Raw genomic sequence first — 10621 nt, 5'->3', positions numbered from 1 at the left:
CATAACAAATAGGGCCTACGAGACCCGATCCTTACTCATGTAATTCAATGCTTCATTTCCATTTTATTCAATTCACAATATTTCATGTTCACAATTCAAATCAATTTCTCAATCCAATATATATATTTCAATACCACAATAATTCTTTTAATTCAAATCATATCACTAGAAACTTCCATTTAATTCATGTACACTTCAATATCGTTAAGTTCAATACTAATATGTATTCACCATTTAACTCAACGTTTATCAATTATACCATTCATTAACACATTTATAAAATTCTTAGTATTACAATGAAAACATCACTTAAGCTTAAATAACAACATCAAATCAACTCATCATCCCCTTTTTCGTCATTTTATTCTTCAAGTATGAACTTAGTACTTCATTTCCATTCCACATCCATTTCCTACGAATATCACACAAAAAAATAACATGTCATTCAACCATAGTCACAAGCTAGTGCATTTAAACATAATTCTTTTTGGAATTAACCACATGATAAACCATTTCAAGTAAGTTTACATAATTTAAACATTACCACCCATTCCATGATCACAAGCATATTCCCATCTAGGCATTTACCATTTCAATGCATAACTTATAAATTTAACGTGGCATAATTCAGCCACCACTTGGCCAAAGCTTAAGCGTGTACACTACACATGTTAGCCAAATAAACATATAGCGTAAGCATTATAAGTATGGCCGAGTTCAACATTTATTCATGTATCAAACTTACCAACATGAGTTAATCCATAAACCATTCATGGCCTTACTTCATACCAAATCATATACCAAATATACCACACTCACATACTATGAAACTTTATTTTCCCATATGAGCTTAAATCATGATCAATAATACGCAAATGTAAGCATCATTTCTATTTTAATGTTTATCGATTATAATCAAGCATATAACCAATTATACACAAATCATTCATATATATAATTAATTTTCGTCCTCCTCCTCTCCATTCCACATCCTTTATGTATAAAACATGCTTAAATAGCATTATACATAATTTCACTATTCACTTATATTTAAATTCAAAGCTATCTATTTGAGTCAGAGTCACTAAATCATTTTTATCTGAAGCTAAAAAGCTCCAAATTAAGATCCGTTAATTTTCCCCAAAACTAGACTCACATACCTTCTTACCATAAAATTTTAAGAATTTTTTCTTGGCCAATTAGTACAGTTTATTCTTTAAAGTCACCCTTGTTTCACTACTCAACATCTCTGACCTCTCTTCACTAAAAATGAATTATCTCATTATACAGCATTCGGATGATATTTCTGTTTGTTTCCTTTGAAAATATACTCATTAAGGATTCTAAGCATGTAAATTATAACTTGTAATTATTTTTGTACAATTTTTAATGATTTTTCAAAATCAGAATAGGGGATTCCAAAATCAATCCGACCCTGCCTCACTAAGATTCAAATATCTCAAAATGTATAACTATTTTGCTTGCTTTGTTTCTTTTATTAAAAATAGACTCCTTAAGATTTCATTTCATATCTCATTCACTCTCTAATTCAATTTTCACAATTTTTGATGATTTTTTAAATTCACACTATTGTTACTGTCGAAAACTATTTTGTTGCACATTTTAATTTTTCATAATTTCATTACTTCTTTTCATCTTATTCAAGGATCGATTAAATATCGAACCCGATATTCATCACGTAACGTTATTCGATTCACATTTATTTTCACTTATCCAATTTCCCCGATGAACACTTTGGAATATTAACCGTTACACGGTGGAATCAGCACTTAGCAACCACCTTATAATCAATGATACAAGGAATCAGAACATAGCAACCCCTTTCACAGTCAAGGACACGATGAAATCAGCACTTAGCAACCACCTTATAATCAATGATACGGGGAATCAGCACATAGTAACCCCTTTCACAATCAAGGATACGGTAGAATCAACACTTAGCAACCACCTTATAATCAATGATACGGGTTCACATAGTAGCCTACACATAGTACTACACATGTAACCATCACTATCCGATACACGTAGTAGCCTACACATAGCACTACACACGTGATCGAAGCTATCCGGTACGCATAGTAGCCTGCACATAGTACTACACATGCGACCTATATTTCTGGTACACGTAGTAGCCTGCACATAGTACTGCACACGTGACCATCACTTTCACTTTCACATAGTGGCCTACACACAGTCCGTGCCACACATGTGATCATTTCTGTCACTTCATTTGTATCCCTGTTTATTCCGAAGGTTCAATTAGGAATTTCTCACTTTTCCTTTTCACTAATCAAAGTCAATTCTTTGTCTTTCTTGACTTATAATGACACATTTAACTTATTTAACACTCACATTCATCAAAACAGTCCTTGAATCAAACTTTAGAAAAATTACGATTTTGCCCTTAAACTTTTGCATATTTACACTTTTTCTCCAAAGCTCGGAAATTAAACTTCACCTCTTATTCTTATGTTTTATGACATGGTGGACATTTTTCCCTTCTATGGCAACATCAAATTCCCACTCTAACACTTGCTTATGAACATTAGTTATTTTTACCGATTATGTCGTTTTACTCGTTTTCATTTAAAATCGCTTAGCAAAAGTTGTTTAACATAATTTCAAGCTTCATATTCTACCATAAAACATAAAAATAAACACATTTAACCTATGGTTATTTTTCCAAATATAAACCCTAGATTAAATTATTGCTAGAATAAGCTAAATCAAGTTACCAGGACACCAAAAACGTAAAGAACATTAAAAACGGGGCTTGAAATCACTTACTATGGAGCTTGGAAGCTTGAAAACCCTAGCAATGGCTTTCCCCCTTGTGAAATTCGGCCAAGGCTTGAAGATGATGATTTTTGTCCTATTTTGTCTTTTTAATACATTTTAATTACCAAATTACCAAAATACCCCTAACTTAAAAATTTCCTATTCCACTTATCTCATGTCCATTTTTGTCCACAATGTAACCAATGGTCTAATTACCATTTAAGGACCTCAATTTAAAATTTCATAACAATTGGACAATTCTAACATGTAGAACTCAACTTTTACACTTTTTACAATTTAGTCTTTTTGGCTAAATTGAGTGCCCAAACGTCGAAATTTTTGAACGAATTTTTCACTAAATCATTCCGTGAAATTGTAGACCATAAAAATATAATAAAAAATAATCTTTTCCTCGTCGGATTGTGGTCCCAAAACCACTGTTCCGACTAGGCCCAAAATCGGGCTATTACAGTATACGTTTGTCATGCCATCTCTTAGTCTTTTCTTTGTACATCATGACATTCTCGTACAAAAACAATCTTAATTCCTCCAACTCCTCAAGTTGTAACATTCTTCTTTCACCGGCTTGCTTTAGATCCAATTTTAATTGTTTCAAGGCCTAGTGAGCTTTATTTTCCAACTCAAGCGACAAATGAAATGCCTTTCCAAAGACTAACCAACAATGAGTCATTCCTAACGATGTCTTGAAAGCTATTTGATAGGCCCATAGAGCATCATCAAGCCTTCGGGACCAATCTCTTCTGTTACGTTGTACCACCTTCTCAAGGATTCCTTTGATCTTACAGTTTGCAAGCTCAACTTTCCCATTCATTTGTGGATGATCGGTAGTTGATATTTTGTGCTTCACATCATACTTGTCAAGCAACCACTTAAGCCATTTATTTACAAAGTGAGATCATTCATCGCTAATTATAGCTCTAGGAGTCCCAAAACTTGTAAATACATGCTTATGTAGAAATCACATGACAACCTTAGCATCATTCATTGGGTATGCCTCGACTTCCACCCACTTGGATACATAATCAACAACTACTAGGATGCACCTGTTACCATAAAAAGAAGGAAACGGTCCTAGAAACTCAATACCCCAAACGTAAAATAATTCTACCTCTAAGATGTTTGTCAAGGGCATCTCGTTCCTTCTTGATATGTTTCCAGTCCTCTGGCATCAATTGCAATTCTTTACATATGCAAATGCATCTTTAAACACTGTAGGCCAGAAAAATTAGACTTGTAAGATCTTTGTTGCAATGCAGGAACTACCGAAGTGTCCCCACTTGGAGATGAATGGAAGTGGCATAGGATCTCGTCAATCTCGCTTCTAGCTAATCACTTCCTAATTATATTATTTGCACACTGTTTAAATAGAAATGCCTCCTCCCAGAAATAATACCTACTATCATGAAGAAATTTCTTCTTTTGTTGGCATGTCATTCCGAGAGGCATTATTCCACATGCTAAATAATTTGCATAATTGGCAAACCAAGGAGTTTTATGGATTTGACTTACCTAAAATATATGCTCATCTAGAAAATTTTCATTAATAGGAACATGTGAGTGAGTTACCTCATTTTGTTCAACCTCAACAAAAGGTCGACTACTTGATTTTAAACTCCCTTTTTGTCTTGGATCTTAAGGTCAAATTCTTGGAGTAAGAGTACCCACTGACTTAACCTCGGTTTAACATCTTTCTTTGTGAGTAAGTATTTTATGGTTGCATAATCAATAAAGATTGTGACTTTTGTACCTATAAGATATGAATGGAACTTGTCAAAAGCAAAAACTATAGCGAAGAGTTCTTTTTCAGTTACCGTGTACTTAAGTTGGGCTCCTGTCAAACTTTTGATTACATAGTAAATCGAATGAAACACTTTGTTTCTTCTTTAACTAATCATAGCTCCCACAGAAAAATCACTAGCGTCTCACATCAACTCAAAATGAGAGTTCCAGTCTGGTGTAATGATTATTAGGGCTGAGATTAACCAAATTTTCAATTCTTCAAAGGCTTCCAAGCATGCTTTGTTAAATTCAAAAGTGGTGTCTTTCTCTAATAAAGTACACAAAGGCTTAAAACTTTTTGAAAAATCTTTGATAAACCTTTGATAAAAACTGACATGGCCTAAGAAACTTCTTACTCCTTTCATATCAGCTGGAGGTGGTAACTTTTTAATTACATCCACCTTTGCTTTATCAATTTCGATCCCGTTTCTAGATATTTTTTGTCCTAAGACAATTCCCTCACTAACCATAAAATAACATTTCTCCCAGTTAAGGACAATATTTGTCTCCTCACGTCTCTTCAGTACCTTTTCCAAATTACTCAAACACACAACATATGAATTACCAAAAATAGAAAAATCACCTATGAATACCTCAACAAAATTTTTAACCATATCTGTAAATATTGCCATCATGCATCGTTGAAATGTTGCAGGTGCATTACATAAATCGAAAGGCATTCGCCTAAAATCAAATGTACCGTACGGGCAAATAAATGTTGTTTTGTGTTGGTTTTCCAGTGCTACAACTATTTGATTATATCCCGAACATCCATCTAGTCCATAAAAGGCAGCAAAAAATATTCATTTCGAGTTGCACTATTCAATTTTCTATAGTTAATATAGATTCTCCTACCCATAACTGTTCTCATAGGGATTAACTCATTATGTTCATTCTCCACAATCTTTGGTATACACTATACCGGACTTACCCATGAACTATCTAAGATGGGGTAGATAATTCCCACATCTAACCATTTAATGACTTCTTTTCAAACTAACTCTTTCATAATAGGATTGAATCTCCTTTGCCCATCAATTCTAGCTCTTTTGCCCTCCTCTAAAATAATCTTGTGCATACAATAGGAATGGCTTATTCCTCAATTATCAGCTATGGTCGAACCGATCGCCTTTTTAAATTTCTTTAAGACTTCGATCAGCTACTCCTCTTGGCGTTCTGTTAGTTCTATTGAAATAATCATAGGCAAAGTAGAACAGTTACCTAAATAAGTTTATTTCAAATAAGAGGGAAGTACCTTAAGTTCGAGTTTGGGTGATTCCTCGATTGACAACTTCTGTTGTGTGTATTCTTGAGCTTCCAACTCCGATGGTTCAAATTGTGCTAGTTGAACATAGTCCTTCGGATTGGCTTCCATCAAATCCATATTTTCCTTACCTTGTTCATGGCTCAGACCTTATGGTGTTTTCCAATGGGTCTTTTACATAATTGCTTTCCACTTTTGTAAAAACTAAGGCATCTAATTCCTCTATCATTGAATATTCCTCCACCGGATTAGGAAATTTCAGGGCTTTAAGAACATTAAATGTTACCTGATCATCTTGAGCTCTTATTGTGAGTTCACATTTCTACATGTCTATTAGTGTTCTTCTTGTTGTTAGGAAAGGTCTCCCCAGGATGATTGGTACTTCCTTATTTGCTTCAAAATCTAAGACAATAAAATCAATAGGAAAAATAAACTTATCTACATGTACCAGAACATCCTCGATCTTTCCTTCTAGGTATGTCAAATATCGATCCGCCAGTTGGAGTGTCATAGTCACGGGTCTTCACCTATGCCCAACATCTTAAAAATAGACTTTTGCATCAAGTTGATGCTCACTCCTAAATTCCATAAAGCTTTACCATAGTAAGATTCTCCAATATTATAGGGAATAGTAAAGCTTTCAGGGTCCTTCATTTTTGGAGGTAGCTTATTCTGTAGGAATGCACTGCACTCCTTTGTTAGTGCTACAGTCTCGAACTCGCTAAGTCTTTTCTTCTTAGACAGAATGTCCTTCATGAACTTGACATAGTTAGAAATTTGTTCTAAGGCTTCTACCAATGGGATATTGATGTGAAACTGCTTTAGAACATCCAAAAACTTCTGGAATTGTACCTCCTATTTTTGTTGCTTGAGTCTTTATGGATACAGAGGTGCTGGAACCTTAACATGGATCGAACAACTTTTCTGAGGTATTGCATATGCATCTGAAGAAGGTGATAACTTATCAAAATTCACTAGTTGAGATTTTACCTCCTCAGACTTTGTCGAATCTGGCTCTTCTGATGTAGGAATTTCAAATGTTGGTTGATCTTCCTTTTCCTTGGCAAGTTCATCTTCAACCTCAACTACGTTGGGTTTCAAAGTCTTTCCACTTTGTAAAGCAACTACTTTTTAATGTTCCATACCCAAATTCCTTGGATTTTGTGTCACTTGGCAAGGCTCCTTAGGGTCCATTACGAAGCTTCGTTGTAACACCCCTAATCTATCTTCGTCGTCAGATTAGGGTTACAAACCATTACAATACAAGTCGAAACATTTAACTTACAATATAAACAATCATGCAAATTAATTGATAACATTAAATAACTCAATATAGGTATAGTAAAAATACACTCACGGGCCATAAATCGATCCTACGGGGCCCCAAAAATAGTTTGGAAACATTTAAGGGTCATTTTGAAACAAAACAGAAAAGTTTGAAAAAAATGGAAAATAGAGGTCACACGGCGGTGTGACATAGCCCAGACCGTGTGAGAATTCAAAGTATGGACATACAGCCGTGTCCCAGCCCGTGTGTTCACTACCATATGTATACATTTCTTTCCTATTCTAACCACTACACAAAGTTACTAGGTCTATAAGAACATACTAACCATTGAAACATATAACATATCATGATAAAGATCTCAATGTCTAAACCATTCCTCACATTTTCAATTAACTCTCTTATCAATTTCAAATGCACATCTCACATATTCCATTTCATATTTCCATGACATAGTCCATTGTATATACTTACCTATTCAATTTAAACTTTAATCACCCGTTGAACCAATAGAATAGCATCGGATACTTGAGAATGCTCACACAAAGTGCGCTTGTACATGTAATTGTAACCATATTTGTAATGTTCACACGAGCTGTGAAATAGGCTTGCTCATACGAGCTGTGGGTCAAGATGTTAAGCTAAACGATGCTGCTCGTAGGAGCTGTAGAGAATCTGCAACAAATGCAGTACCTCATCCATCGATAAAACATCCAAGACCAACACCCGAAACTGTATAATCCCTAATAACATGTCATTTGTATCCTAAGTATTCACGAGGTTCAAACAAGACATACTCCTTGTCAATTCCTTAACTTCTTTCCATTACACCATTTCATATATAAATCCAAAAAGTTCACATGTAACCATCAATTATACTAACATTACGATTTACTCCAAAAATACTAATTAACAACTTATAATCAACTAAAGATATACAAAACATAACCTTACTCAATTATTCATCCAAAATACAAATTGACATGTTTAAACATTGTACGAACTTACCTTGACTAACACAGTTGTAAAAGTAAGGCCAATGACTAATACGACACCTTAGCTTTTCCTCGATTCAAGTTTGGTTGATTCGTTTCTTGATCTAAATAATAATAATAATTTCATTTAAATCATTCTAATAGTTTTAAAAAAATTAGTTCAAGCTTATAACCGATTTTAATGAGAATTTACAAAATTACCTCTAATATTTTAACTTTTATGCAATTTAGTCCCTAAATCCAAAACTTGCAATTTCACCATTTTTAAAGAAAAACATTACGAATTTCCTAGGGGTTCATAACAACCCATAATTTATACCATTTCACATTATTATCATTGAATTTAACTATTTTCTCAAATAGACCATTAAACCTTAAAATAATAAAAATCACTTAACAAAATATGTCTATTTAACAATCAAGCTTAATAATCTATCAATTAAATTCACAAACACTACAAACTCATTCATGGAAAGTCCCTATACTTTTAACAAATTTACAAATTGACCCCAAAGCTAGCTAGATTAGGTTAATATGAGCTCAAAAACATAAAAATAGCTAAAAACAAACATCAAACACATACCATGCATGAGATATTCAACTTGGCCGAATGTTCACCTTCAAAATTGGTGTTCTTTGCTCCAAAAATCGGTGAAAGGAAAACAATAAAGGAAGATAACACCATTTCATTTTTTTGTTTATGTTATTTTCTTATCTATTTACCACTTTACCCTTACGTTATTAACTTATAAAATAACAAAATCATACCCATAATTGTCCACTATTAATGTATATGACGTAATTACCATCTAAGTCCATTGATTTACTCTTTCAAAGCTATTTAAATATTAAAATTTCTGAACTAAATTTAATACGAATCTAAGCAAGGCTCATAAATATTAAATAAATTTTAAAATACTAACTCGCATATCAGAATCGGGGTTTCGAAACCACTATTTTTGACAACACTAAAAATGAGTTGTTACATCCGTAGCTAACTAACCCATTTGGTTTTCCAAATTTTTCAGTGTTGCTGCTTGGCTTTGGATTAAGGTGTCATTCTTCGCCATGTACGCCTTCAACAAATTCTCCAAACTATTAGATGATTCAACTTGTGGTGGTTAATTCAAGAAAAGTTTGGATGGTTAAACCATGAAGGATTATACAATTTGGACTATGGTCATTGTCCGCTTCGATTATGGTTTTGATTTCCTACATAGTAAACAAACCCAGGATTTGATGGACAATTCTCAAACGAATGATCATCCTTACAATAAACATAGGAAACATTGTCGAATTGACATGGTGGTTGAGTTGCAACACCATTAAAACCACCAGTAGTAAACTATTTCAACATTGAGGAGATGGAAGATACCTGAGTTGAGAGTGAAGTCATGCACTTTGACTCCTCGTATTTTTGAAGCTGCTCGATTTGTCGACCACTGGTAGTTGTTATTGGCTATTCTCTCGATGATTTCATAAGCCTGATTATAAGACTTAGAAAGGATAGCACCATCTACCACCATCCTAGTGTGTGCATTGAGACCATTATAAAACATCTTCAGCTAAATACAATACGAAATCTTGTGGTGAGGGCATTTGTGTAGTACCTCTTTGAATCTTTCCCATGCCTTGTATAGGGATTCGTCATCCATTTGCTGAAAAGTGGTGATCTCATTCCGCAATTTAGCATTTTTGCTAGGTGGGAAATACTTGCCAAATAGAAATTGAGCTTGGTGGTTGATTTGCAAAAATTTGGTGTAGCAAATTAAACTAGTTTTCATTATGTTTTAGTTAAGTTTCTTTAGTTTTACTTACATTCAATAAAATGTGTAAATTCAGTCTTTTATTGACCCTAAGGGCCAAATGAGGTCTAAGAGAGAGCTAACGTACTTTGTGAGTGTGCAGGAGATCATCAGAAGGCATTTTAGGATGATATTAGACACTATGTTGCAACATGGGAGGACTGATGTAGCAACATAGTGAATAAAATAAAGAAAACCCAAGTCTGCCTTCGATGTTGCGACACAGATTGGCCTAAGGTTTTGGTCTGTAAAATCAAACTTTTAAGCTCGGGAACGTTAGCTAACCTAGGGTTAAGGACAATGACCACCTGAAGGCTATAAATAGGCTTATTCGCCACTTGTTATGGACACATTTTTCATTAACCTAGTTTTTTTTTAAGATTTAGTTTTGTTTTTTTAGGGTTCTAGTTTTTGTTTATTTTTTTTCATTATTTTCTTTCAAGAGATTTAGATTGTGAAATCATTCAACTTTGTGGATTTGCGCTTAATACCAATACAATCAGGCTCATTCATTTACTCTATCTCATCGATTTAATTAGTATGCTTTCTCTTTACCTCGACTATATATTGTTTATGAACGCCATGAGGAACTAATCCTTCTATGGGGGATTAACGAGTGGAGGTATGATTTGTTAACTATTTTGTAGGGTTACTCAATGGATCAGCTGTTTGG

At 33.9% G+C, this 10621-nt stretch overlaps 1 non-coding gene across 1 annotated transcript; it reads left to right on the top strand.

Annotated features, from left to right (window-relative positions):
• Positions 1 to 9722: 9722 nt before the first annotated feature.
• LOC128036298 (small nucleolar RNA R71) lies at positions 9723 to 9831 on the top strand. The gene has a single exon (XR_008193096.1). It is a non-coding gene; the product is annotated as a small nucleolar RNA R71 (small nucleolar RNA).
• Positions 9832 to 10621: the final 790 nt, after the last annotated feature.

The sequence above is a fragment of the Gossypium raimondii genome, chromosome 13 (genome assembly GCF_025698545.1).
Source record: "Gossypium raimondii isolate GPD5lz chromosome 13, ASM2569854v1, whole genome shotgun sequence".
Classification (NCBI taxonomy): Eukaryota; Viridiplantae; Streptophyta; class Magnoliopsida; order Malvales; family Malvaceae; genus Gossypium; species Gossypium raimondii.
This window is presented reverse-complemented; position numbering and strand designations above follow the sequence as displayed.